The sequence below is a fragment of the Zonotrichia leucophrys genome, chromosome 2 (assembly GCF_028769735.1).
Source record: "Zonotrichia leucophrys gambelii isolate GWCS_2022_RI chromosome 2, RI_Zleu_2.0, whole genome shotgun sequence".
NCBI lineage: Eukaryota > Metazoa > Chordata > Aves > Passeriformes > Passerellidae > Zonotrichia > Zonotrichia leucophrys.
Window position 1 is genome coordinate 36,328,985 of NC_088171.1, and position 21,775 is coordinate 36,350,759.

Below are 21,775 nucleotides of genomic sequence, written 5' to 3' on the forward strand. Positions count from 1 at the left end.
ACCACTTGCACATTCTCTCCTTTACATGGGCCTTACAGATCACCTCAGTGGTGAACAGGTCAAACTCAGCTTTCAGCAGGGGATGGGCTAGGGAGGAAAGGGACAACAGAAATTCTTTATGGCAAAGGACCATAATTTCAATAATGACCTGGAAGATAATAATTTCACAAACAAATCACTGTGGATGACAAATTCTTCACTTAAGTACATTATAACTAGTCAAAAGCACACCCACTTTGAGAGTATAAAAATATTCTGAGACTGGTTAGGGCTACCCACATATTAACACCATATATTACAGTTGTTTCAAATGAAGGTTTTTCAAATTACACCAACAGGATCTTTTTTCCTGGTAGTTATATTGTGCTGGAGACAGACCTTGAAGAGCAGACACTTCAGTGGAGAAGGCTGCTGTGAAGGGTGACCTCCCTCTACCTTTCTTTCTTATTTTCTTTTTTTTCTTAGTCAGCAGAACTCTTCAAGCAACATTACACAATTACACAAGGCAAAGAAGAAAATATTTTTTTTCCAGGATGCTCAGACAGAAACCAAAGTCTGGGGTTTTCAATGCACCCCCAAATGGAAATGGAGCCCAGCAGTCCCACTTCATAAGCAATAAGAGGGCAGGGCTGAGAGCACAGTGACTTTCCCAAAACTGTGCAATGGTCTGTTGACAGATGGAAGCAGAATCCATGTCTCTTTTTCCTTGTCTGAACAAGTGGGCAAACTGAAATGCCATGGAGAGCAGCTTGCAGTGACCACTATCCCTCATTATCCTGTTCCCTCATAATCACCCATTCAATTTGGAACCCAGAAATGGCAGCAGTGGGAAGGGTAAGAACTGCCCTGCAGTTTAGGGACTTTATGTTGATAGAAAGTAGAAAAAGATGTGAAGACTGATCTCAAGCCTCCTTGTGTTGAGTTGCAATATAATCTGGGACTCTGGCAAAAACCTCAGTCTCCAATGAATTGTCACAGACTGCAGCTTTATAACCCTGGAGAGAAAAGTCACCAAAAGCTTCTTGACAAACCCCAAAACCACTGTCTGACCATGACTTACATAACCCTGTTGAGAATCAAACTTGGCCTTCAGCAGTGTTTAAATTGCACAGGTCTGAACAGTAAGAATGGGGGAACAACAGAATGAAACATTTTTAGGAAAAAAAAGTGAGAAAATATGAGAAAATTTACATATTTTCTCACATTGCACACTTGCCTCCTCACTTTGCCCTCTCTGGCAGTCCAATTGAAAGGCTTGAGGTTGTTCTTTTGGCCCAATTGAACTGCTATTTCATTTTTTCATAGTAAGCCTGGCAATATCTGAATTTTACAAGAGAAAAATAAACCAACAAGATGCAATTCTGTATAATCCCAGCATGGAAAAAATATTGAAAGCTTTCATATTTTTTTTCATTTAAACACCTGGGAAAAACAGTTCCAAATTTTTAATTCAGCCTTATGGTAACAATTGCAGAAAGAGTGGCTGAAATTGAAATTATTCTTATTCCGAATGCTTTCTTATTGTTCAAAACTAACTTTGTCTTACCAAGCAGATGTAAGAACATATATCTTTTATAAAACTAGACACAATGCAGTTGCCTTCACTTCCAGTGGGTTGGGATATTCACTCATCAGTTTAATAACAAATATGAGCCTAAAGTTTATTTTGAAGCTTTAAGCTCTATCCATGGCTGTCTCTGGAAAAATTCTTCATTTCAGTCTCACATTTTTGGGTTCCAAAGATCTGAACAAGTTGCTAAAGTTTTTGCTCAAGCTAATAAACCAGTTGGCTGGCACAATTTTAGAACAAAGTCTTGCATTTCTATGCAGCATCTTTAAAACTCCAACTTGCTCACAAGGACAAGAGCAGTCACGACGCAGTAACTTAGCCCAAAATAGGTATGCAAATGTTGGCTGCACTGGATCACTAAGCCACCTGCTAGAGGGTCATTTGCATCTACTTAAACAGAACAGGCTTTACTGGGATGCAGACTGATTTGTTAAATATCTATTAGGATGTAGGCAGGACAATTTTCATTTCTTAAAGAAAAAGGCCAAATTCCACAAACCACACATTAATGACAAGTTTGGAGAGCTAAGAACAGAGCAGCACTAAGAACACCTGTATTCACAGAATCAAATGAGTCTCCAAAATAATTGCCACGATCGCTGTAAAGGCAGATGAGCTATCTAATGCGCTTGTACGTGGGAATGCAGCTCTCCCTGCACTCGCAGGTTTAACACCCGAGCATGCAGCAGCCAACACAGGTGAACAAGCTTTCTGCACAACTGGAATCAGAAAGCTTTATCAAAGCAAAGGTTTTTCTTCCTGCAAAGACAACAGACACCACCCTGAGGTGCCAAGGACAGCAGTTTCTGTAATGCAGTACATCTGCCTGCCTGTGATCACCACTCCAGGATCTGAACTCTTTGTGCTGCCAACAAACAGTCCCACCACAGAAAAAGTTTGATTGAAGCGTTTTCACTATGCAAGGTTGCGTCTGGCCCTGAATCTTCTACAAGCTCTAGTTCATGCCAGTATTGCAATGAATCCATTAAAAATAGTGGAGTTGCAGCAACATAAGCCTATAGTCCCCCTCCTTTTGGTGGAGTCACCACCCTTTGCTGGTCACTACTGAGACCAGCAGAAATCCATATGTGCCACAGAAATGGCCACTGCCATTACTGCTGAATTTTCAATCAGAAAATTACAGGTATGGATAAGACAGCTACAGCAGAGACAGACCAGGCACCAACAGCTTTGTGCCCCTTTAATAGAAAAGTTTTCCAGAGAACTATCTTTCTTAAATTTCTCTGTGGGTCTTGTGATGGGTCATTCTGTGTAAATACCTCAGCAGGGCCTCTCTTTAGCTTGGTGATGTCTGATGAGGTGGAAGGGGGAGATCCTGGACACAACCAAAGCAATCTGAGACTTTGCTTTTCATTGATGATTGGGAGCTGACCATGAGAATACTGATACAGGTTTTAGCATCAGTGTAGTAAAACTATAACTAAATAACCAAAGTGCAAAGAAAGTGTAAAGTAAATGCCAGTGTACATCAGTCTTAAAAAGAGACTTTTTAAAGAATTAGATAATTAAAGTATTGACATAGCTTTTTTACATATCAGTATGGTTTTGCTTCCCTAACAGTATTTTTTTTTGCAGTATTTTAACTGTATGAAATATATTCAGCATGCAAAACCTAAAGGTGGAACATATGTGTCTGATAAATAGCCTGTAACAAACTTAGTGTATTTCAGGATTGTTCCACTTCAGTTTACAATTTGTTTTATATTCTTTTGAAACTGTTTTGGTAAAACTGGGATTAATTTAATACACATTTTATTACAATTGTTTGCAGTAGGGTAAGACAAAATTATGAAGTACAGCAGACATCGAAGCACTGAGCTGCCTATAGTGTTTAGGACAACTAAAAACAAAGCATGTCAAACTGCAAATTCCACAAATTTCCTGATTTCCTGGCACCAGTCACTCTGCCTCACATGCATGCTAGAGTGAAAGGTCTTTTATACAATTCAGTCTTCTTTTAGATAATATGATAGGTATATCATTGAATTATTTCCATGCAGCCACTGTGTTCAAACAATAAAATTCTCAGTCCAACTCATTTTGTAAATATGCTGGAGCTGTTCAAGGGTTCTCTGAGCTCATGTGATGGCAGTGATAGCCCTCAATGGTAAAAAGAAAGGAAAATTCTCTGCTGGGATTTTTCCATCTGGTTTACATTGCAGTCCAAACTTTATGGATCAAAGAAAAAGCATTTTCTCTTTCACCATGTTATCTAACATGAGCCAAAGTATTTTTGGGTCTGTTCAGTGGAAAAGAAAGAGAGCAGCACTTTATGGAAACTATCCCTATTTTTATTAGTTTCAAGTCACTTTTTAAAGTCATAATGTGTATTAATAGACATGGGCATGAGCCATGTGAATGCTGGTACAGAGAGCTGAACAACGAAATCTTTGCTCCATTTTTATTTGGTTCTTAGAAAAGCTGTGACTGCCATTCCTAGAAAGATAATCACATGGCTGCAAGCTTAGAGCAAATTTCTGTCTTTTTTCATCCACAAATCAATAGCACAGCTACCAAATTATTTTAGCTGTAAGGCTATCTAGCCTTTAAGGCTTGGGCTGAAATACAGGAGTCTAGAAGGAGTTTAGTCATACAGAACTTTGACTTGGAGCCTTCAAAGCCAGACATACTCTTCTTTCTTTCCATTCCAGAAACTTTAGTCTATTGATTCTAAGTTATATCAACAACCCCTCTAAGGCATAAGTTCTGGTGCTCACTTCTGGTTAGCTGGTACCCAACCTTGCTGCCAAGTTAGCAGAGTTGGGGTAGGGATAGAAAAAAGACTTCTAAAAGAGAGATTTAAAAGACAAAAATCAAACAAAAAGATCCAGTATGCAAGAAACATGGACTACTCTGAACTCTCCAGGAATGTAATGAATGAAATTACAGAATCCTTTAGGTTGGAAAGACCAAGCAATAGTACTAGAGGAAAGGGGAAGAGGCTGATGTACAGGAAGTTCCACCTGAATATCAGGAAGAACATCAGTATTGTGTGAGTGACCAGGCACTGCAACAGGTTGGCCAGAGAGGTTGTGGAGTCTCCCTCACTGAAGACATTCCAGAACCATCTGGATGTAATTCTGCCCCATGTGCTCCGGGATGACCCTGCTTGAGCAGGGAGGTTGGACCAGATGACCCACTGTGGTCCCTTCCAACCTCACTCAGTGATTCTGTAGTTTCCGTGATCACAAAATTTAACCATAAACCTAAAATTGCCAAGTCCACAACTAAACCGTGTACTTAAATGCCAAACTTACAAGCCTTTTACATACCACCAGGGATGGTGACTCCACCCTTCCCTGGAGAGCCTGTTCCAGCACTTAACAACTCTTCCAGTGAAGAAGTTTTTCCCAAGATTCAATCTAAACATTCCCTGGAACAACCTGAGGCATATTTCTCTTGTCCTGTTGCTGGTTACCTGGGAGAAGAGACCAACCCCCATCTCACGACAACCTCCTTCTAGATTGTTGTAGAGACTGGTAAAGTCTCCCCATAGCCTCCTTTTCTCCAGGCTGAATAATCCCAGCTCCTTCAGTCACTTCCCATAGGATTCTTCATCAACTTTCTAGTCCTTCTCAGAATGCACTCCAGCTCTTCCATGTAATGCTATACTACATGGCCCCATGTAATATTACACCATATAACACGGCCCCAAAAATATTACAAGGCCCCATGTAATATCACGCCATATCACATGGCCCCATATAATATTACAAGGCCCCATGTAATATTACGCCATATCACATGGCCCCATATAATATTACATGGCCCCATGTAATATTACGCCATATCACATGGCCCCATGTTATATTACATGGCCCCATGTAATATTACGCCATATCACATGGCCCCATAAGATATTACATTCCCCCATGTAATATTACGCCATATCACATGGCCCCATGTTATATTACATGGCCCCATGCAATATTACGCCATAGCACATGGGACCATGTTATATTACATAATCTGTAGTTATATAGTGTTTTTGTGACAAGGTACAGAGTCCCAAAAAAACCCCCACTGCCAAACAAAACACCTCAAAACCACACAAACAAGCATAAAGCAGCCAAAGATTTTATGGGTTTTTTTCTGTCTCTTAGGCATTAGAGAGACTTTTAGCAGCTATAACTTTCCAGAGAATCAAAGATGTCAGCTGTGCAATCAAACACTTTCTTCTCGACTTCTTATTGTCTTTTAGTCACAATGTTTTAATGGGGATCAGAAACCCAAACTTTTAAAAACTTGCTGGATTTAAACTTGAAGGAATCAAAGATTAATTAGATATACAGATTGTACCTATCAGATCTTGGTGTGGAGACTCTCAGAACATGCAACTGAGTGTGTTCGTTCTACAAAGTCTGAAGCAGCCCAACCTTGCAGGAGGTAAGGAGCACACATGGGAGCAATGCAGTGTCCAACCGTTGGGAAAGACTTGTCTGTCTGCAGGAAAACCAGACATTTTCACACGAGACTGTGAAAAGGAAAAAAACTATATCCTCAACTATTTCAAAGCATATATATTCCAAATAAAGGAAAATTTAGCTAAGGAAAGGAAAAAATATCAGAATTCAAGAGCTAGATACTTCCACTGATTGGAATATTATGTTGGATTTAGATGAGATGATTATTACAAACAGGACATGACTACATTGATTAATGTGACATCTGAATCTAAAATAAAGATTTTGCAGAGAAAGTTGACTCATGTGGAATACAGATGGGTGAAACTTCAGGCAGCCTCCCTATAAGAGGAAATAAAGTCTTGAGAAATAGAAAAGTTTGCAATTGCCTATGGAAATGGAATATCTCTTCTTGTGTTGAAAACATATCAAAGAGTATATTTCAATTAAAGACATTATAGTGCAGAGGATGAGAAAACCTCTTGAAAACAGGAACCATTTCTGTAGGAGGAAGAGAATAGAGCACAGCTGTGCATTATAGATGATGTGCTGGAAAACTGGTCTGCCACCAAGAGGAGAGGGCCATCCTTCCCCATCTTCCTTTGGGGCTGCAGCATCTGCTGTCATCCCATGCATCAGTCCAGCTCCATCAGTTCAGCTTGCTCACCTCCAACAGAACCAGCTGCTGTTGTGGGGGATTAGTGTGGTGTTGAATTACTCCCTGAACCACTCCTGCCTTGACCAGACATTTAGCAGCTGTTTACTGTAACCAGATTGTGCACAACAGGGAATGGGAGGGAGAAGAACCACATCTTCTGGTGGCAGCTAACAGTTACACCAAGTTCTGGACAATGTAAAACTTGGTGCAGGCAAGAGGACCCTAAAGAACAGAAATTGACAGCAAGTAAAGAAGTATCATAGATTACTGTCTGCTTTTAATGTTAGAAAACTTCTTTTTAAAAACCCATTGTTGAAAACTTGGTTTAAAACAGAAGAGGCATTGCAAAAACAGTCTGAAATTAAACATACTGGTATGTGCAAACAAATGTTAAATCCATGGTACAAACATGCCTTGGGACTTCTTGATGATGCTGACCCTGAGTAGTGATTCTGCATTACTCTTGTAACTATCCAGATCTCCTAACGAATATGTGATTCATAAATTCTATATATAATACCTATGACAAGCCAGCTGAGCATAATGTCACACATTGGATCACAATTTGATTGTTATGTCCTGTGACAGCTGTGATTTGAATGATATTACTTCATAAGCAGGGAATTATAATTAAGCTGTCTCAGGAAAAACAGTGTCAATATTGTTCAAATCACATTTTAAAAAAATGGTAAGCTAAGTTTGCATAGATAGGGACTATTAACCTGCAAGACAACACACCTGGGACTATCAACTGTTGAAATCCTGTGTAATAAAAGTCTTAGAAATAGGCCACTGTTGCTGAAAATAAGAGCAGTGTCAGTTCTTGCAAATACAATGAGAAGAAGGGAGACAAAGGAAAGCAATACAGGCACAGGCCTATGCACATATATAGCATCAAAAACACAGCCCTCATCCTAGAGGCCTCTGTGTCTTACAAAGCTGCTTCTGTGCTCTGGTCCTGGATACAGCACAGGCCTCTGTATTTTAACTTCTGCATGGCACTGGGTTTTAGCTTCCAAAGTAGTGTGGGAATTGGAGCAGCTTTTCAGAGCAAATGAAACAATGACTTGAGACAGAAAGGTGTTACAGAAAAAAAACCCACACCTAAACCAGATGAGACTGAGGTGAAAGTCAGTGTGGTATTAAAGGTTGCATAAGAGTTAAAAATATATAGCCAGCATTTAAATTCTGTGCACCGTGACAGGAGCAGGGGAACATATCATGACAGGCTTCAGTTTTTTGTGAGTCCCCAGGCTTGCACATATTATTACATGCTGAAAAAAAAATAGCAAACCATGAATCTAGAAAGAGGATTTCTCTGGCAATTGCAGCATGGGCTAATTTCTAAAGGAACTCTATAATCCTCAGTGGAGAGGCAGAGAGCCAAAGGAGGAGAAAAATTATATCTGAGAATGGCAGTAAATGTAGGTGGAACTAGGAAAATCTAGCACACTCTTTTAGTATTGCTTCCCAACAGAGCACAAACATGATCATCTAGGGGTATGATGTTTTGTTCAGGTCTCGAAAGAGCAAAATACAGGAAATAAAGGAAAATGAAGATTTTCGCTAATCCCAGGATCAGAAGATTTAGAATAACTCATAGTGCATTGAACGTTAGCTCCTCTGCTGCTTATGGAACTGCAGAGGAGAGTTTAATGTATTCACTTGTTTAATGAAACTGCAGATTAAAGTTTAATATATTCTCCTGTCATGCATACAATTAAATCAAAAATTTGTAGCTGATTGTGAATTGTTTACTAATGAGACTAATAATTACCTGCCATATCCATTTGAGACAGGCCAGCAAGTACATAGTCTGTGTTCTGGCTAGATATGTGAGAATAATTTACAATCGGAAAGGATGTCTTAGGAAGCATGATTCTCTTGGAGAAAGTTGGCAGTGGAAAGAGAGGCAGAAGTTTAAAAAAGCATTAGATATTTCAGACATGTAAACTTTCCTTGTGAGGGCAGTTTACATTGCCTGATATGTCCTTTTGTAAAATATTAGCTTTATTGGCTAGGGGCCCAATTCTCTGGTCACATTCAGAGACAGCTCTCATGTGAGAACAGACTGAGACACAGAGGATGAGAATCAGTTCTTGATGTGTGTATCTTGGATGATACGAAGAGCAATAATAAAATCCAATCTCATTCTATGAAATAAATGTCACTGCCAGCTTATTGCAGATACTTGTGGACAAGATGCTCAGCAGATGTGCAAGTGTATAGTGTTACTGACTTCAGTAGCACAAACACAATTTACCCTGTGCAGAGCAAAGGCTTGAAACTTCACAGTTAGCAAGTTTAACTTCTGTGGAAGTTTGAATAAATAATGCTCACATTGCTGAGCCTTTTCCAGAGAGCAAAACATGGGGCTAAACTAAATATTTTTAAATTAAATGAATGATTGCCCTCCAAAAATAGGTACTTTTCACAGAGAAGAAGTTTACCTCCTGTTTCAGCTAAAAGAAACCATCACAAGTCTAAAACTTCTCTCCAATAATCCTACATGAGGCTGACAAAGGACATATTCCTGTATATCTGGATATGTAGCTGGCCTGCTGTCATAACTTCTGTTTTCTGTTGCTGAGGAATTTTATTTGGCATGTGAAGTGGTTGCTAGCAACCACATGTGGCATCCCTGCCTCGTAGGAAGGGCTTTGTGCAGAGCTGTGCTGCCCCATGCTCAGCTGGCCCTGAGCCTGCAGTGAGGTGGGCACACTGCCCTGGCAGTGCCTGCCACGTTTCCATGCAGGTGGCTCTGGGCAGCCACAGGGACGTGCCACAGGTGAGCAAAGCAAGGAGCAGCTCAGCCTGTGAGACTGTCTAAGGGAACCCCAGGGAGTGCTGAGGGTCCCTCCCTCCACAGCCATTGCACCTGGCAGTGCAACCTGGCACCAACTGCCAGGCAATTTATGGCTTGGAAGAGTTAAAGTGCACTGATGCAATTTCAACCATACAGGGCAAGACACAAAGCCATTTTTGTGAATTGTTAAAAGTCTCACAGGAGTTGAAGTCTGCAGTTTGTGATGGTACCTGGCTGCCCAGCACAGGGAGGTAACACAGCTCCTCACCAGGTCACGCATGATCCCGCAAACGGTAGAGCAGTGCTGGCAGCAGAGCTGCTCCGTGTCTACCTTGGCAGGTCACATGTTTGTGCTGCACAGCCTAAAACAGCAAAGACATGAGGCCAGCTGACTGCAGGCAGCAATGCCTCAGCATCCCAGACCAGATTTGGGTTTTGTCTTCAGCAGACATTCAAGATGCTTGTGGCAGTTTTCTGTTGACTCTTGAAGACAAAAGCTTTTCCCAAAGGACTGGTCGATCAAGCTGAATCACCTGCTTTGGGATTCACCCTTAAGATGGCCTTCATAGCTTGCTGAAGCAAAAGGGATATTTTTTCCTTGGAAAATTTAAAAGAGGCAGTTAACCTCAGCCATTGTATCTACATTACAAATATATTTTTACTGCATTATTGAAGCCTGCTGCATAAATTACACTTTGCAATCCTTTGCCAGAAGCTCAGGGGTAGACTAATTTTAACAAATCATCATCATCATCACCATCATCCCATCTCTTCCTTATGGGCTGCACACATTTTTAGGGGATAAATTCACCACAGCAGTCAGGGTTTCATTTTCTAGCTTAAACAAAAACCCAAACAAACAAGCAAAGAAACAAACAAAAAATAAAAATAAACAAAAAGCCCCAAACCAACAAAAAAACCCAAACAACACCAACACAGAATTATATAATTACATAATGCAGAAACACTTTTGACTCATTACTATACAGAAAAAGCAAATACAAAGCTCAAGTTTAATGTGTTCAGAGTTCTTGCTTTGGAAAATTGCTTAGTACAGAAAACAGCAATGCAAGAACAGCCCCTTTGGGCCTTGAGGCATGACTCAGAAGCCATGAGATATTGCTCCCTCTGCAGACTGACATGGGCTGCACCTTTCCTTTATGGTGGTGCAGGTGAGACTGGCAGCAGGTTAAGGATCACTCCAGAGAACAGAGCTAACCATGGAAACTACACAAAGAAGGACTCCATCAACTCCTGGGGTTAATGAACCATGCAGCAGCACCTTGAGGCTCTCATTTCATTCCAATGAATGCTTGTAACTGGGAATTAAAACCACCAGCAAAGCTAAAACCATGAAAGGAGGAAAAGATTTACACTCACCTGCATGGGGAGTTTTGAATCCCTCATTCCTTCAAGACAGACTCTTAACTCACCCAGCAGGAACTGTGGTTTGCCAGGATGCTTTAGCCATACAGATTTTCCACATGAACGCCCACTGCACATAATTTGTACTCCATGAGCTGTATGTGTTACCACAGGTGGGATCTGCAGACAAAAAAAAGCAAAGATGAATGTATATTTAAGTAATTTTTATTCACTTCTGCTTTTAACATGACCTTGGAGAGCAATACTTATTCTTTTTCCATACTCATGCACACCTACGGGTTGGAATTTGTTTTATTCTGAAGTTTGTATTGTTAATTTTGTTATAAGGTGTATAAAAATATTTCAGGAAGCTGCTACTTTTGGAAGTTCTTCCTAAGATCACAAAAAAACCTCCAGAGTCAGCTTCCTCTTTCTTTTTCCCTTTTATCTTTGAGAAAACAAAAAAAAAATTCAACAGGTAAGATAACTTAAAGCACACATCTCTGAGTTTTTGAGTTAAACTGTTTGCTCTTTCTGGCTTTGGAGACTTGGGGAGCTGCAGTTTCAAGCACTATCTCCCATTTTATTCCAATGCATTTTATCCCAAACTGTGGTCAGATCTAGGCTGCTTTTTATGGGAATTCTGACTATAGGTTAGCACAAGAAATGCAGGTCACCTGGGAAGCAATGCTGTACAGAACCAAAGCATGAGACTGTCAAACTGTAAACATCATAAGGCTTTGCCAGAGGAGAGGGGACACAGGCTCATTTTGCCCTGAGCTAGAAGGAAATATTCCTACTCTGTACAACAAACTATTCCAAATTTTTTTTATATTACCATAAAATAATATAAAAACCATAAAACCAATCTGATTAAATGCTTTTCTTCACTTGCCATTCTGTAGAATACACCTTCAGGCTTTTCACCCTAACTGGACATTTTGCTTTTGAAATAATCTGGGTTTTCCAACAGACAGTTCTTTTCTCCATGAGCTCTAAGAAGGTCAGCTCATCTCTTTCTCTTTGGCAGAGGTGGTAGGATGATGGACTCAGCATTCCAGCCAGGAATGCTGGAGACCTCAGTGCATGTAATTTGAAAAGGCAAATCATGAGCTTTTCTTAGTACATGTCTTAGAGAAAAACATACCTTTAATCCCCACGGTCACATCACATAGAGAACACTACCAACATGTCATTTAAAAGCATATTTTAAAGGAACAGATGAAAAAAAAGCATATCCAAGAGATATAGAAATCTGTAACTGTAAGCCAGCTACATCAGTAAAAGGCTGAATTCCTACAAGTTGGAGAAGGGGAGCTTTCTACCAAGGCTAAAAACAAGTTCACAAGTTCCTTGTGGCAGCATCTGGGAAAAACAAGACACTGCAAGGAATCATGGTTCCCACATCCTCAACATGGCTGAGCAGCCACCCAAGAGATGGGGCATCACACCCCTAATTCCATGAGGAAAAAGCCCACAGAGTAGAGGTGTACAGTAACCACTAAAGGGCAGGGTGGGCAAGAGCTCTCTTAATGCACTGGCAGGACAAAATTTGCAGTTGCAACATCCCCAGTTATTTAGGCCTTTATGAACCAGGAGACCAAGTTTGACCTCAGATCTCCCATGGCAGCAGCCTAGGGACCAGAGCTCTAGCAGGGCTGACCACCTTAATGTGACTGGCCTGCAGAAGGAATTTCCCTGTGTCAAGTGTCAAATCAGTGGAATATCCAGAACTGTTCAGGTCAGGAAGATGTTTCTTCCCCTCTTTTACTTCAATTTCAATAAAAAGTAAGTGTAGAAGCTTCCAGCCTGGAGACACTTTGAGTGTATAACATGTAAAAGTCTGTCTGGGACAACAGAATAATTGAACACAGGGAGAAGAAAACAGAGATGGGAAATCTGACCAACTACAAGATGTCAGAAAGGGAAGAAGGGTTACCAACCTATTTTTAAATTGTGAGAGTGTGAGCAGGCACAACCAACAAAGATATCTGGTCTGCTTTCTGAAGACATTAATAAAACTTCATGAACAAGTGTGATATAGCATTTCCTCATTTACTGAGAAATTGAGGCAGAGGTGGATATTCACATGACCTAATTGCTGATGCCTACAATAAGTCTTTCAGGTTCTCTGTAGGTAATAGAGTCAGATGCATCTCCTAAGGGCCAGCCAGTTTATCTAAATTACACTCCTGCTATAAATCCCTTTCTCAATAAAGGAAACATCTCTGTCTCCATTAATAATGCTTGACTTAGGAGTGTAATCAATGCCAGAAGTTTGATGCTTTTAGTACTACCAGATTGTCTTTTCTCTTTGTAGTGTCAGAGCTTTAGAGCAGGCTGATCTTTCTCTGATCTTTTCTAATGGTTTCTGTCTACTTTCAAACAAAAGAAAAGCACAGGTTGCATCTAGTTTGTGATTAGATATCAACACACTGGTACCAGATATGCAAACTGCAAACAGTAGTTTTACAAATAAAGACAAGCTAAATATTAATAAGCATGACAAAGTCTTCTTCATGGGAGCACACTCACAGAAAGGGTGTGCGAGCACAGAGCATCAATGGTAGAAACCAGCAAGGCAGCAAGTAATTTTCCAGCCTAAAATAAAGATAAAAGCCAAGTGGAAACATGCCCCATAAAATTTCTCCTTTAAGCTGCCTTCCTCCTAAGGAAAAATGGAGGTATTATCCTAACAAATGTTATCATGAAAAGTTCTGTAGTATTTTTATTCTTAAGGTTTCCTGTGTTACAAAAACAGTTAATTTTTTTCTCCTCATTTAGTTTACCTAACACGAAAATATTTAAATATAAGTGAAGAAAAAGGGAAAAGAAATGAATAAGAAAGGACTTCAAGCTCTAGAAACGCTTTTTCCTGCAGTGAACTCAGAGTGACCGAAGCGTAACATAAGTTGAGCATGCAATATTTTCCACTGCTTACAGTTCCCTTCTGAACTTCCATTTTGTGGGAATACTCTTGGATCATTGCTGACCTGTCTTTGGAAAAGGCTCACTGTGTATTTTGGCTTGGCTTCCTTCCATTTCTACTCCTCTAAGTCTGTTCCCCATTTCAACATCTCTTATTGCCACATTGCCAAACACGTTACACAACCCCAGAGAAGCAATTTATAGGAATATTAGTAATTCAGCTGTGACAAAACAAGCACTTTTCCCTTTTAACAGATCATTCTCTCCTGGGAATCATAGTTATGTAGCTGTTTGCTCCCTTGTTTACAGCACTGCACTGGATGTGGTATTTAAACAGGCAAACGACCCAAGGCAGTATAAACCTCTGAAAGCCAGTGCTCAGCAGCAGCTTTCAAAGCAAAACCTGGCTGGAAATATCCTGTGAAGACTTTTTCAACAGAGCCTGGAGGACTCTCATAGATGAGTGTGTGACCTTCCCATAGCACATCAAATCAAACCAAATGTGTGTAAGAGAGATCCTGATTCTTTGTCCATAGCCTGAGGCAGCACCATCCTGATGAGTCCCCTCAGCACTCTGGGAATGTCACCCATCACCAAGCACAGGGCACTCCTAAAATGCCAGCAGATAGAAGGGTATGAAGCTGCATAACTGAGCCCAGAACTGGATTTTTCTGTAAATGATAAAAAGCTTAAAAAAACTTTGATAAAAGTACTGAAATTCACAAGTGTTGCCTGAACTTGTAAGCTCTGTTTACTAGAACACGGGCTCCCAGGAGATACTCCAACAGGCCATCAGCTTGCTAGGTCAAAGACCTTTGTTTTCACTATCTTATTGGAAAATCACATCAAGTTAAATGTCAGCTTCTCTGGAAAAAGACAGCCCCCTTTATGTGAGCTTAAAACCTGAGCCACATCAAGACCTTTTCATCCATCTCTCTCACAAAACAAAAAGCTTCTGATTCATAACATGAAGCATGTTTTGCTGACCCTCAGTTGTTCTTTTTACCCTGTTTCAAATATTGCCACCCCTGCAGAAGAGTTTGTCAGATGGAGTATCTACCTGCCAGAGTTTACAGTCTGACACATTAACGTGAAATAAAATCACTGACTTTGAATTTATGCATTGTTTACAAGTTGCAGCTCACGATTACATTTATTTCTGCTTGACACTGACAAAGACGTCTGTAAAAAAAATTGGTGGCATGAATTAAGGGCAGTAATTGCTCAAGCCACCTCCATGAATTCAACCTTCAAGTCAACCCAGAGAAAGTCCTGTATCTACACTCTGCTCTGCCGTGATCATATTCATCCTCCATCGTGCAGTTTATATAACCTAACACCAAACTTCAGTGGACAACTGTGGTCAAGAGATACTCAAGCTCTCCCAGGAATGAGAAGGAAATCTAGCAAGGCCCTCTGAGCCAGGAAGTACAGCCAGGGGCAGAGCAGTGAGCTGCTGAGGCTGATGGCTTTCTGACACCTGGGCAAAGCAGGTCTACTAAAAGCAGCATGGCCACCCTCAGCTGTGACCACAGAAGGAGATGGTCTCACCAACACAAAATGACATTTTTCTTTGTAAGGCTACCCAAGCAATTCAACACAGTTTTCACTTGGTTCAGCATCAGATTTTATGTTTTCCTGAGCCAAATTGGTGAGCTCTACAATCTGCCAAGCATTGACACCACATGTCACCATAGAGAGAACTTCATCAGAAAGACTCACTCAGATGCAAGCAGAAATAAATCTCTCTGTCACTGGTGCCATACAGTTACCAACAACATCCTCAGCCTGGGAACATGCATACAGAGTAACACCCACACTCCTATGCCTGGAGTGACAGATAGCATTGTCACCATGTGTCTGTCATTTCCTTCTGAAATCCTTGAGATGCCACTGATGCCTTTTCTGGCTTCAACTAGAGCCTACATCTCTAGGAAAACATCACTGCATGGGCAGTGGGGCAGTTGGCTACTGGGTGGCAGGCAGTCAGCAGGCAGTGACTGTCCAGCCAGCTTAGCTGGACATTTCACCCATCACCTCCTCATCTGAGAGCGTGTTGTCCCTGGTTATGTGCAGTTACTGCATACATTTTGATCAGGGATCAGCAGGAATGTGTGTGTAGGGACAGTGTTTGGCATGATGGGCCCTGAGTAGCTTGAGGGATTTAGTCCAGCCTGAAGCAGACAAAGCAGTTTGTTACTGCACCACTGGATCCTTGCACTGGGAGATACAAGCTTCTCTTTATTTGCCATCCCTTTCAGAAGGGAAGCACCTAAAAAATTATTTTGAACAATCTTATTAGTAAAACTGAGGAGAAATGATGAAGCACAGGGCAGGGATGGGAGTGAGGGGCATGGGGAAGCAGAAATGTCATAAACTGCTTCCCACAAGGCAGCCAAATTGTGTAATACACCTCCAGCTTCTAAATGTCAGCAGTAATGAGTAGGTTTTCTCCTGCCTCTGTGAGTTTTCCATCCTTCCAGGGCAGAGCTGAAGGCTATGTAGGCAGTAACAAGGGAATGAGTAGGCAAACCAAGTGACAGATATTTGTCAAAAAAAAAAAAAAAAAAAAAAAAAAAAAAAAAAAAAAAAAAAAAAAACCAAACCAAAAAACCACGGACAGAAAATTCCCACATCCTCTTCAAGGATTTTAGTTGCTATAGAATCACAAAAACAGTAATAGGCTATAAAAGCACTGCAAATCACTAACATTCACTGTCCAACCTGGAGCAGGGTAAACAGGAGAAAAACAGAAGACTAAGGCCAGATCCACAAGCTATTGGGACAAATAAAATAGGTTTGAGTCCTCCTGTGTGAACTTTCTGGGAAATAATAAAGTTAATGAAAAACTGTCAAGTCTAAACTCAATACTGAGATTTACTGATGGCTGTGTCAGCACAGTATGATCTGTCAATTTGTTGGCTATCCCCAGCAACAAATACTTGGACTTTCTCTAGCAAGGACATTTTAACCACATTCAGGATGAAATACACCCTAACATAACAGGACCTTATTAGATGTGTCATTGAGAAACAGGAATGATTTTTGGTTTCACCTTTGGTAAGGGGTGATGGTACAGCAAGGCTGCTTGCAGCATTTAGTTCTGCTCCAAGACATTTCCTGCATAATTAGTGCTCTTCAACCGTGAAACTATTCAATTTATACCTTCCCTAGTGAGCAGTGCCATGTAACCACAGCATTCAAATAGCAAATAATAGTTTGATTGTCCATCCTTATATTTTCCATATTCAGCAGAGCAGATACTTTATTTCCATTAAATTTTCCAACCACTCTTAGTTCATCCATGACAGACATAAAAGAGGACAGTTAACTCATATTTCCTGAGGCCACCTCATTGCAAGACTCATTATCTAGATTCTAAAGAAGCTTTCTCTGTTACTCTGAAAAGTAAGGGAGAAAAACTGTCAAATGAAAAATTCTATTCATTGCACCATCAATGAATTTGTGGTAACAATAATGCAATTCTGTCCCCAAATCATCAGTTGTTCTTCCTGAGATGATTGACTTGAGAGCGAATACTCCTACTCAATGGTTTCTTTTCTTCCAAATAAATTCATAGCTTTTAGGAATGTTTGTCTTTCTCCAAGATCTCAATATCCTTAAGCAGTGACTAGACACAAGATTGCTATTTTTCAAAGAAGCCAATCCAATGAGAGTTCACCTCTCTACTCCTTTAGGTGCATTAATAGAAACAGAGGAAAGACAGAAGGTTCCCCCAAATATATGGAGATATACAAACCCACAACAGCAGGTGTTGGCCCTCGTGGTCCCAGAGACTGAATGCAACTATTTACTTCTGCAGAGCTCTGATCTCAGGTAAGTGAGGATCACTGACTTCACTCTGCCATTAAATCTCTGCCCTACCATGTTTCCTCCAGCACTGTCCAACAAAAGTATTGAAGAATTGTGTTTAAAAAATAAATATTTTAACTTGGTTTTGTACTTATTTGTGGCCTATTTGACAAATCTACTTTAACATGGATTTTAACTTCCTCTGAGAAAACATTTCTAACTCATTAAAATTACCCACACTCAAAAAACCCCAAAACAACCCAGACCCAAAAACTATCCAAAGATCCCAACCCCAAAACAGAAAAACAAACCAGGGAGGACAAGGTGGGCTTGCTGTCATTCATGCCTATAAATATTTGATGGACACAGGGCCACTTGCTAACTGATTGCTTTGCACATTATCTGCTTACAGCAGAGAAAGGGAATCAGAGAACACCAGAGAGCATCTGGTTAACAATTTTTCCCAGTAACTTCTCCTGCTGGCTAGTCCAAGCAAAACCTGTGTGAAAAAAACCCCACATTAGTTTCTTGATAACATCTTATTGACAACTTAGCAGTTTTATCTTCCTTTGGCATTTGGACTCAGATACATTTGCTGCTTGAAAGAAATGATGGTAATTATACAAACCCATGCAAGGTGAATTTTAATTGGAAGTGGATCTATAATTTTCATCTTTCTTTTGTAGCAAGTCAGAAATTGGAGAGTTTTGTGCCAACCCAAAAAGGCATCATAAACTGAAGAATTGGAGCATCAGGAATCAGAAATGGAGAAAAATTTATTTCAAAACATTCTGTCTGAAGGTAAGGGCTGATAGCAAGATTAACAATGTGAGGATTATGAAGCTCACACTGCAAAAAAAAGAGGTGTTGTTTCTATCCACCCCCCTACCCCCAACTTTTGTAAAATCTATATAATCAGGGAGTATTTATCTCAACTGGGTTAACAGAGCTCCAAATAAGATCTAAAATATATTCTTAAATTTCCTTCACTTCTGGATGAAGAGCTCATTTTCACACCAAAATAAAACACAAGTAGCTCAAGAGATCGCTAGAGCATTGAAGCTTTTTAGAGAAATGCAGCATTCAAAAAAGGTGAAAGGTATTAGTAGATAAGAAATAGCATTAATATCCTGTACTGCTGGTATTGCTTGCAGTCTCACAGGGTACAGAATGGAAAACTGGGACACTGCTGATTGAAGCTTAACTCACTTCCAGATGTAAGTTATTGTTTTTATCACCTGCATCTCAGAGGAGCTGCTGAATCCAATAGGCACTTCTCTCACAGGGAAAAAAGACACACTAGAGAAGTAAGAACAGCTATGCTAGGCCAGACTACTGCATCCTCTAGCTCATTATCCTTTCTTGCCCAGAGACCAGTAAGAGATGCTGAAGTCAGACTATCAAAGCAGGCTAAGCACACCGTGGTGCTTTGCCAGAACACACTCCCACAATCAACAGCTTCAGGACTTCCCAAAGGAGAAGCATCTGCTCATGTGTCCTAAGTGCTAATGGACTCTGCTTCTATGAGTTCCTCTGATTGCTTTTGAACCTGGGTCAAGTTTCAGTCCCCACAATGCCCGCTGGAAAAGGCTGCCAGAGCTTAGCTAGGGATCATGGAAGAAAATTCCCCTGCCTATTCTGAACTTTTCAACCTGTTTCTTCACTTGGCAGCATGTAACAACAGTGGAGAAAAAGGTGAATTACTTTTCCCTACCTTCTCTGCTACTTTTTATTTGACAGTCATATTCTTTCCTCCTGGTAATTACTTTTTCATGATGAAGACCTGTAACCTGTTAAGTCATGTCTTGGAAAGAAGCCACTCTGTACCTCTGATCACTGTTGCCTTCTTTTTTTGTATCCTTTCTCTTTACTCATCCCTTTTAGCAATGGAGGATTCATGAAGTGGGCACACCATTGAGTCTTACAGCAGCACCACTATTTCTCCCATTTTTTTTGCTCTATTTCACCCTTAACACTACCTAATACACTTTTTTTCCTCTTTGATCCTCAGTGAGCACTCAACAGGCATTTTGACAGAATTGCCCGAAATTACTCCAAAGTCTTCTGTGATTACCAATAGCTACTTCACAGCCTATCACTGTAAATGTGAAATTGGGGCTGCTCTCCAAAGTGCACTACATTGCTTTTATCAACAGTGAGTGTCAGACGGCACTGTATCACCTAATTATGAAATGTGATCATTTTACACCATTTTGTGGCAATCTCTGTTTATTCCCTGAAACTTCCTTTCATCATTGTCTATCCCCCTTTATCAGGTCACTCATGAACAACCCAGGCATCACTGGCTCTAACACTGATGCCCAGGAGACTGCAGTGCTCTCCCTCCCTGCAAAAACCCATTGTCTGTACCTACAGCTCAAGTGAGATCCAGTGTATAAAGAAAAACATTGTATGTCATTTTGTGTATTGCATAGTTTGTACAGTGCCTACAAGCACATTTCCCTTAAGTCCCAAGTCTTGTCTGAGAGCTTCATGCAGATGTCTGGGATATTATGGAGCATCCCAGGTGACACAAAGTGCTTATTTTTAGGCCACAGCATCCAACTCTGTTTAATGAATTGCAGACTCGTATAAAAACAATCACATTGTTCAGTAGTTTTGCTCCTTTTCAAGTGTTTGGCAAAAGCTGTTTTGGACATTCAGACCTACTATATCAGCTTTTCACACATGCAAGTAACTACCCTACAAAAGTCTCTAATAAATATCCACAGGATGAGATCCCTCTGGAAAAGCAATGATAATCCTGTATCATACTTTATTTGTGCATGTGCCTTCTTGTGTGTCTACTTTTAATCAAATTTCCTACAGTTTTCCTGATACAGATTTATTGGTTGCTAAGTCCCAAATTCTCCTGAAAATCTGCTATATATCAATTCAATATATTGAATTTCAATTTCAATATCAATATGTCAATTCACACTGAATATATAATTTCAATATATTGAAGTCACACTTGCCCCTTTTTAATCATGTGGTACCAAGGCAGTTTTATGTGCTGTATATAAAATGAAGCAATTCTGCTTCTCCACTAAATGTTGGTGCAACAATGCTGAACTAATCTACCTTAGCAAAAAGTAAATAATGAATTAATCTGTAACTCACCCACATGCCATGATCAGACCTGGACAAAAATGAGAGAAGACATGCTTCTAATTGTTGCTCTATGGCCCTTTTGAATTCAAAAGCCTCAGCTATACCAGCTATTCCTCCTAAGGTAAGCACAATCAGGAGTTGGCCAAAAATAAAGTTCTTTTGCTCCCATGGCTTGTATCTTAAGCAGAACATGCTGTGGCAGCAAAGGGATTTTTTGGATGACCTTTGCACTGGGGCTATACTGCTACTGCCACAAAAGGAAAAGGCTCTCACTCCTCACTGACATTTCTATGCAAATAGAAGCAAAACTTCTATAGCCGCATAGGCTGGACCTATGTTTTAATACTTTGCCATGGCTGTCCCAGGGGCCACAGCAACATCTCAGCTCTCTGCAGCTCTGCGGCCCTGCCCCTAGTTTCAGTCCTCTTCCTGAATCTTTCCCTTTACCCGGGCTTTCAAAGGAAACCAGCCCCAGCTGCTCAAATATCTGCCACTATGCCCACACTGGATACATACCATCAGTAAACAGGGAAAGGCAGTGTGGCATGGATCATATACCTGGATTTTCACTGGTGAGACAGAGGTGAAAGCCTCTCAGGGATGTTTAACTCATGAGTCATCACCATTGTTAAGAATTCAAACCTTCCTGTAAATTCAAAATGTGAGTAACTGTTGGAATTAATTAAACAATGTCTCCTTTTGTGTAATGAGCAGTAAAAAAATCATACGCAAGAAATGAAATTTTACTATTGTGTAAAGCTGTTTTAGAGGAATCATTGCTTTTGTCCATGAGGGAATCTATCTCCAGATATAATTTACTCCTTTATAGAGACTTTATGTCTCTTTAACATCAGAAGCAAAATCTCTTTCTTCTGTACTTCTGAAAAGATTTCTTCATGGCCATTCTGCTGGTAAGATACTTCAATCTTGTGGTAATATTTAGACAAGGTCAGTTTCTGGCTAAACCTAATGTGTTGCTGTAGATTATTCCTGTTCTTAGCCAATATCATAATCATATAAATGTATTAGGACATTTTCCTGGACTACAATATCTTTATAAATACTGGAACAACTACAAAATAAACAAATAGAAAGGC

General features: G+C 40.2%; 1 long non-coding RNA gene across 4 annotated transcripts in view; it reads right to left on the reverse strand.

Moving 5' to 3' along the window:
• Nucleotides 1-21,775, reverse strand: part of LOC135443849 (uncharacterized) — a 112,845-nt gene that overhangs the window by 58,859 nt on the left and 32,211 nt on the right. For 2 of the 4 annotated variants that reach the window (XR_010439123.1, XR_010439122.1), the window contains exons 3-4: nt 10,839-11,003; nt 5,790-6,034 (exon numbers count right to left, since the gene is read on the reverse strand). This is a non-coding gene — a long non-coding RNA (uncharacterized LOC135443849). Of the gene's footprint in view, nt 1-5,789; nt 6,035-10,838; nt 11,004-21,775 lie in introns of those variants that run through there. The other 2 variants (XR_010439124.1, XR_010439125.1) reach the window with 1 other exon arrangement.